Raw genomic sequence first — 8,132 nt, forward strand, 5'->3', positions numbered from 1 at the left:
ACAAATTTATCCTCACTTATACATTATTTCACTATAACCTCTGAATTTGTACTTTCCTCATCCAATGTTTCAATTCAGTCTCTTTTAATGCCTTAGAAATAACCATCAGTCCCTCTTTTCCTTTGCTCCTCAGTTCCGCAAATAATGGTTCTGACAAAATCTTATCAACATCCATTGATGCTGTTTCTCACAATTAACTATTAATCCATAAAACTCTTGTTCAATGGACTGGACGAGCTCAGATATAATATTACGAGCCAAAAGGACCCCAAAACCCAGCAGCAATAGACAAGTAGTTACTTAAACAAAAGTTGTTTTTAATTATCTTTAAAAATAAAAACAGAATCAAACTTAAACTTATCTCTATTAACTTAACTAAACCAACTTATCCCCCTTCTAATTCTAAGCACACATGTATGTCATGTGTGTGTAAACTCATGAAAAGTTCTTTTTTTCACAGTTCAATCTCATTTCTCATTCTTCTAAGTATACTGGTTGCAGGCAAATCTTATACTGTGCAGAGACTTTAACATATATAAAGTTCACCAGGCTTCAGTGCATGAAAGGTAAGTGTTTACCACTCTGGAAGATACTCATCAAGTTTGCAGAGAGAGATGTGATGTTCCAGGAGTTCCACAACTGAGGTTCCACCATTAGCTGATGAAACTTGCCCAATCTGGATTATCCAGATGATAACTTTTTTCTTTTAGGCTCCTACAGAATTCCTTTCTGTTTCACTTATTCCAAGAGAAACATCGGAAATATATCAGTTCCAGACATATGCCACTCTGGAGTTTCTGTTCCAGTTCCATCCAGATTCTCCTGCTTGTTTCAGCTGTGACTGTTTAGTCTCTCCCACCTCCTCACCCTCTCTCTCTCTCTCTCTCTCTCTCACTTGAAAAGCCCCCCTCCTCTTGCAAACAATAGGAGTTAGTCTTCTGCTAATGTGGCCGGGGTAAGCGTGGAATTGGAACACTGTTGTTTTTAGGTAAACAAGAACCCAGGAGTGATCACTTTGCAGAAAGGTCAGAAGTCTTATAAAAATATTCAGCACTGATGATTGGTCTCCAGTACATTCATTTCATGACATCATTTCAATTAGCACCTACTTGTGAAATGTGCAAAGCATTCTCCATATTTTCAGTAAAGTCACTGAATATGAATTCTTCTGTATTACAAATGCGATCTGTTTTAAAATGTGTGTGTTTACATATGTTACCTTCTCTAATTTTACCAATTTATCTCCTAACTAAATCTACAAATATTACATTACAGAATCCTCCTGTTTCAAACAACCATCAATTGTACCAGCCCTGGAACACGTAGACCCCAAAGGTGCAGAGAGTTTGTGGAGGATAGAAATTATACCAGAAACTCTGGCAAATTTCTGCGGATTCCATCTTCTCGGGTCATTGACTGACTAGGAGGAGGGTGAGAGAGGTGAGTGAGATGGGCCTGTTGGGTGCCAAAATGTCTTTAAGTGTTTTAAAGTGCCTTTAAAATGAACTCAGGGTTGAACAGTAGGGGTTCACAAATTGGATGGTAACAGGAGTTTAACCTGCCAATTTGGCATGATTTCTACCTGTGCACAAGCCAATTTGTGGGTAGAATTTTAAAAAATTGCACAGGTTGTCAAACCACATTGGAGGGGGATTATTGCCCCATGTACACGTACTGTGTAGCTGCTTCTGGTCAATTTGTAAGCGATCATGGCTGCCCAGTTAGAAAATTACTTCGATGCTTGCATGGTTACACATAAACCTTCACACCACGAGAACACCAGAACGGTACCAGCAGCATGGTGGATTAAGGGTAAGAAGTCGGCCATTGCTCCTGCTTCAACGCCATTCCCCACCGGACAACTATAGGCTCCTCTGACAACACACTCCACACTCTCCACCGGTCCAACAGTGTTTCTCTGCTGGCACGATAGCAGTCCCACTCCCCCGACCCAGTCAACATTCCTCCCCAAGGTCTTGACAGCGTTCTGCCCCAGCATCGACAGCATTGCCACTTGGGCCTGATTCTGTGTTCATCCTCCAGCCCTAACAGCATTCCAACTCAACATCACTCCAGTCCCAACAGCATCCTGCACCCACCCTGGCAACTTATTGTTTTGGAGGCCAACACGAGGAACGGGATTCCCTGCTGGGCCTCTGGTGACGTGGTGAATGTGTTACACCTCACTTACGTTGTTATTGAAGGGGCAATTTAGGGGCGCACCCCCCCTCTTCAAAGGCATGTTGTGAGACATGCCATGCACTCACCGCATCACTGGGGCCATGCAGGGAATTCCCTTTTCCCTGTGTTGGCCTCCAAGCGGCAAGTGGCCGGGGTGTGGGTGTATCGGGGTGGATGGGGGAGGTGTGGGGCTGGGATGATCATGGAGTGAGAGCACTCTTGGGCCGGCAGGCTAACGCGGTCAGGCCAGTGGGAAGTGGAGGGGGCTATTGGGATGGAGGGGGCAGGAGGGGAACGGAGTTGGAACAGGAGAAATGACCGTCCTTACCCATAATCCCCCATGTGGCTGCAACCGCTCTGGCATTCCAGCAGCATGCATGTTTATGGGTAAGGAAGACGGCCATTGCACACAAGTGTTGACGTCAATACCTACCTGGGCCCCCATGATCGTAACATGTTGACAAGCAGCAGCTACATGGTGCATATACACAGGTCGACAATCCACCTCCAAGGTGGTGTTCCAACCTCTGCAGTTTGTTTCTAAAAGTGTACCTAAATGGCCTTTACACGGGTAGAAAACCCGCAAATTGGCAGGTTAAACTCGTGCTACAATCCCATTTGTTAACCCCTCGAGGCTGAGGAAGAGTTTGCTCCTTGAGAGGTGAGCTTCTTTAAGAAATTTAATGGACTTTGTAGTTGGTAATGGAGGCAGTGGTTAGGGTGCATCCGGTGCTCTGGTTGTCGGATGTGGGAAGTCAGGGACAGCATGTCTGTTTCTGATGACGACACGTGCAAAAGGTGCATCAGGCTCCAGTTCCTGACAAACTGAGTTAGGGACCTGGAGCTGGAGTCGGATTTTAAGGGATACAGAGGTTGTGATAGGAGCTTCAGGGAGGCAGTTACACGTAAAAGTCAGGAGGCAGGGAAACAGTGTAGGCAGGGTTTAGTACTTTCTTCGGTAGCAATATATAGGTCAGCACATCATTGTTGGTCGAAGGGCCTGCACTGTATTGTTCTGTGATGTGTGGTGGAAAGTGTGCTGAACGTCTACATCACAGTCTGGTACTGGGACACCGACACGTCTGATTGAAAAGTCCTGCTAAAGTTAGTGGACACAGCCCAGGGCATTACAAGTGAAACCCTCCCCAAACTGAAAACATCTTAGAGGAACACTGCCGTCGGAGAGCAGCAGCGATCGTCAAGGATTCACAACATTCTGCATCTCTCTGTTCTCGTTGCTACCATCAGGAAAGAGCTAGAGTTGCCACGAGACTCGCACCAGCAGGTTCAGGAACAGCTGCTACTCCTCCACCATCCAACAACAAACCCAATCGGGACTCATTAAACGGCTCGAATGTTTGGACTTGATTGAATTTTTTTCCAGTTTGTTTCCAGTTCTTGATTTGTTTACATGTTTATGTTGATAACAGTTCTTTTGGACCACAAATAAGTGGTAATTGTGTCTGGCTCCGAGGAAAAAAATGATTCTCAGGATTTTATGTGATGCCATGTGTGCACTTGGCAATAAATTGGAATCTGTATTGCACCATTTGTTTCCAATTGTTCTTTATTTGTTTCCGTGCGTACACTGGGTTGGTTCGTTTCAGCTTGACCAATACATGGTGACTCTCTCTCGCCCACAGGAAAAAGAATCTCAGTGTTGTATGTGACTTCCTGCACGTAACTCTGACCATAAATCTGAAGTTGGACCAAAGGGCCTGTTTCCACGGTGGGAAACTTTCTGATCTGAGTGGCAGCACGTCATTTTTTAAGGGAATGCCACAGTAAAGTCTGGAAATTAATACTGGATTTAATTGCAATGATTCTGCTAAAATACGACAATGGATATGATCAGTTGTTGGGAGGGAATAGGGAAGCAGGGCTCAAGCCCCCTCCTTTACTGTCGGAAGTAAGCACAAGACCATGAGAGAACGTATCACGTACATTGAGCCATGTATATCGTGCCCAACCCTTGTTGGGAAGAGGGGGCCTCAGTGAAGCTCACATCTTTCCCCATCTGTATCACCATCCAGACTGCCATTGTTGGAATATTCCTTATGAGCCCAACAGTATTGAACAAGGCACAGACCAGTCCTTTAGCCACGATGTTGTTTTGACCGATGTCAACCTACTCCATAACAATCTAACCCCTCCCCACTTCACACCCATAACCCTCTATTATCTTTACATCTGCCTGTGAAAGAGTATTAAATGTCCCTATTGTACCAGCCTCTATCACCACCCTCGGCAATGCATTCCAGGCACCACCACTCTCTGTGTATATAAAACAGAGGGTCAGATATCTCTCTTACATTTCCAAGAGTTAAGATTCAATTTATTGTCATGTCATGAAGTCAGTGCAATATTACTCAAATTTGCTTTTCGTCTGCTGTAGGGCAGACAGTTTGGCCATCGACTGAAATTGCCTGAAGCGCCTCTTCCAGTCAGAGAAAGAGAAGTAAATGAGAGTTCGATGAGCGTCACTGAGTGTCCTTCAATTCACCTCCAACCCTCCCACCAGCCCCTGTAGCCAGACAGAGTCCAATCCAACCATCAGCCGCTTGAGGTCCCGATCCGAATCCCCACCACGATTAGAAGCCCTTCAGTGACCTCTGCACCCTCGCACCTCCTGGTTCAGGTACCTTCAGTCAGTCTCGAGCCAGACTCCTGCAGTCCGTGGCCCGGTGTGAATCCCTTGACCACATTCGCCCGCAGCCAGAGTAGGTTCCTAGTCCCGAATCATCCGCGGCCTGTGTGTTCAACCGCAGAATCCCTGTCTGGTCTGCCGCTGTGGTCACCGTCCCATGAGTCACCTCCTCTGCATCTCCTTCTTCAACCAGGGGGTGGGCTCCCCATTTTCTAGTGCCCTGTGCCAGTCCTCTGCTTCCCTAGAGTCGGTAGCCTCTCCTGGCTGTTGCCGATCATAGGTCCTGTGATCCAGGAGGCCGTCCCCGCGGCTGCAGTATTTTTAAATAAAACCACTGCCAGGTCATTTTACAGTCCATTTAAAGTCTGTTCGGATCCAACCACATTTGGACCGCATGGTAGGAGCCCATAATAGAGTGCTGTGTTTCCACTCTCCGTGGGTCTGTGACAGCTCTGTCCATACAGAAAGACCGGCAGTGCTGCCATGTTCTTCCACTCCCAGCTCTCTGAACAGTCAGGGTACCAAGGTTGAGTGGAGAAGCAGGGGAGTGGGGATGTGGGAGAATGGTTCAGCTCATGATGGAATGGTGGAGCAGACTCGACAGGACGAATGACCTACCTCTGCTCCTTTATCTCATTGTCTCAATTTGTGATTCACAGTTTGGGGTATTTACATGAAAACTGCATACATTACTGTAGAAAAAAGTTGTGGTTTGTATCCAAAAACACCACAAATTTTGACAAATATAACCTTTTCTGTTTTATAAAAACACTGCACTTTCATTCAAAACACATCCCTTGGTTTTTTATCGGAGACTCCACTTCTCACAAAACAAACATTAGACACAAAACATTTACATTTAGACATCCGATATTCCACAAAACAATAGAACAATTACTGCACAGAAACAACCCACTCGGCCCCTCTATTCTGTGCTACACTACTTTTTCATATCAAGTCCCATTGAACCATGATGGCCTCCAGCTCCAACAGTGTCATCAGGTTTGCAAATGACACGTCAGTAGTTGTCCTAGTCAACAATAACGACGGGTCGTACCACAGAGAAGGGATGGAAAATCTCATGAATTAAGGTGAGTGTCTCAATGTGGACACAATTGTCGACTTCATGAGGACGAGGACCGACCACCCTCCACTACACATCAACAACTCTGTAGTGGAGAGAGTGGAGGACACCAATTTCCTTGGAGTTCACTGAACAAGAGACCGATCCTGGACACACAACATCTCCTCACTTGTCAGGAAAGTACAACCGAAACTTCAATTCCTTATAGACTGAAGTAGGGAAGGTGACCGGCCAGCATCAGGTCAACTTTCTACAGCAGTTTTATCGAGAGTGTCCTGACCAGGGTTCGAATCACGACCGTCTGAATGGAGTTTCCACATTCCAACTGTGACTGCATAGGTTTTGTCTGGGTTCTCAGGTTTCCTCACATAATTCAAAATGAACCGGGTTAGTTGGTTAATTGGGTGTAATTGGGTGGCACAGGCTCAAGGGCTGAAGGGCCTGTTACCGCACTGTATGTCTAAATTTAAATATTTATAACGTTTAACATGGAAACAACCAATTTGGTTCAACCTTTCAATCTGCCACGGCCATGTAGTACTGCGAGAACCCAGTAGGGGACGCAGCACACCACAAAGGTTTACAATACAGTGCCGCAACCCACACTGGGGAAACCCAGCAGATCCGGCAGCCTCCATCAGAAGTGAAGGGCAGTCGACGAGCCAGGCTGATAGATTTAGATGTACAGGCCATTTCGGCCCACGAGTCTGTGCCACTCAATTTACACCCAATTAGCCGACACCCCCAGTACGTATTAAACTGAGTCGCTGGGTAAAACCCACTCAGACACGGGGAGAACGTACAAACTCCTTACAGACAGCGCATGATTCGAGCCCCTGGTCCAGTCTCTGGTGCTGTAACATTGTTGTGCTAACCTCGACACCAACCATGGCTCCCAAGAATATCTAGCAGAGGATGGTTTTAATTCATTAACCTCTGTGTTATGGGCCCAGCACGCTTCCTCTGCGCCTCTCTGCTTTCATGGATACAGAATTATGAGCAGTACAAATGTAAGCAGGTTTAGGTGACACAAGAACCAGAGGGCATGGGTCAAGGGTGAAAAGTGAATTGTTGAAAGGAAACATTCGGGGGAACATTTTCCTGCAGAGAATGGTGGGAGTGTGGAACGAGCTGCCACCTGACGTGGTTAAAACTGGCTTGATTATGACATTTAAGTAAAATTTGGACCAATCCCTGGATGAGAGGGGAATGAAGGGAAATGGATTAGGTTCATATGGACAGCTGTTGTACGGTTACTTTAACTGTTAGTGCATCACTCTTTGAGGGCCAGCGAACGTGACTGGGTTTGAATCGGTGCTGCCTGTAAGGTGTTTGTATACTCTCCTCATGACTGTGTAAGGATCATCCAGGAGCTCCAGTTTCCTCACACAGTTGAAAGCGTCCCAAGGGTGGAGGTTAATTGGATGTGTTATGAGCCCAGAGGTCCCCAAAACCCAGCAGGAATAGAAATTCACCAAGACAATGGTTAATTAAACAAACATTGCTTTAAATTTCCTTTAAACATCATCGCAACATCACCCCCTATACTTTCCAAATGGTGGGAGGAAACCAGAGACCGTGGGGAAAACCACTCTGACATGGGGAGAACGTACAAATTCCTTACAGAGAGCGCGTGATTCGAAACATGGACCCAGACTCTGGCGCTGTAAAAGTGATATGCTAACCTTGACATATTCCCAAAGAATATCTAGCAGAGGATGGTTTTGATCCATCGACCTCTGGGTTATGGGCCCAGCACGCTTCCGCTGCGCCACTCTGCTAAATTCTACAAAGAATTATCAGTGGTGTCGATTGAATAAATTCAAGCAGGCCTTTTACCCATTGAGTATATTTGACACAAGGACCAGAGGGCATGGGTCAAGGGTCAAAGGTGAAATTTTGAAAGGGATCTTTCGGGGAACTTCACTCAGAGAGTGGTGGGAGTGTTGAATGATCTGCCAGCTGAAGTGCTGAATGCTGGCTTGAATTTAACACTTCATTAAAATTTGGACATTTAGGATGAGATGGGGATGAAGGGATATGGACTGGGTTCAAATGTAAAGGGGAGGCACGGTGAGACTAGCGAATAGTGCAACACTGAGAGCGCCAGCATTCAGGACCTTGGTTCGAATCACCGCTGTCGTTAAAATGTTTGTACCTTCTCCCCGTGTCTGTATAGGCAGTTTTGATGTGCTACAGTTACCTCCCACCGTTCAAAAC

At 46.0% G+C, this 8,132-nt stretch overlaps 1 non-coding gene across 1 annotated transcript; it reads right to left on the reverse strand.

Moving 5' to 3' along the window:
• Positions 1 to 7,621: 7,621 nt before the first annotated feature.
• Positions 7,622 to 7,693, reverse strand: trnam-cau (transfer RNA methionine (anticodon CAU)). Its single transcript has one exon. It is a non-coding gene; the product is annotated as a tRNA-Met (tRNA).
• Positions 7,694 to 8,132: the final 439 nt, after the last annotated feature.

Source organism: Narcine bancroftii, chromosome 4 (genome assembly GCF_036971445.1).
Source record: "Narcine bancroftii isolate sNarBan1 chromosome 4, sNarBan1.hap1, whole genome shotgun sequence".
Lineage (NCBI taxonomy): Eukaryota > Metazoa > Chordata > Chondrichthyes > Torpediniformes > Narcinidae > Narcine > Narcine bancroftii.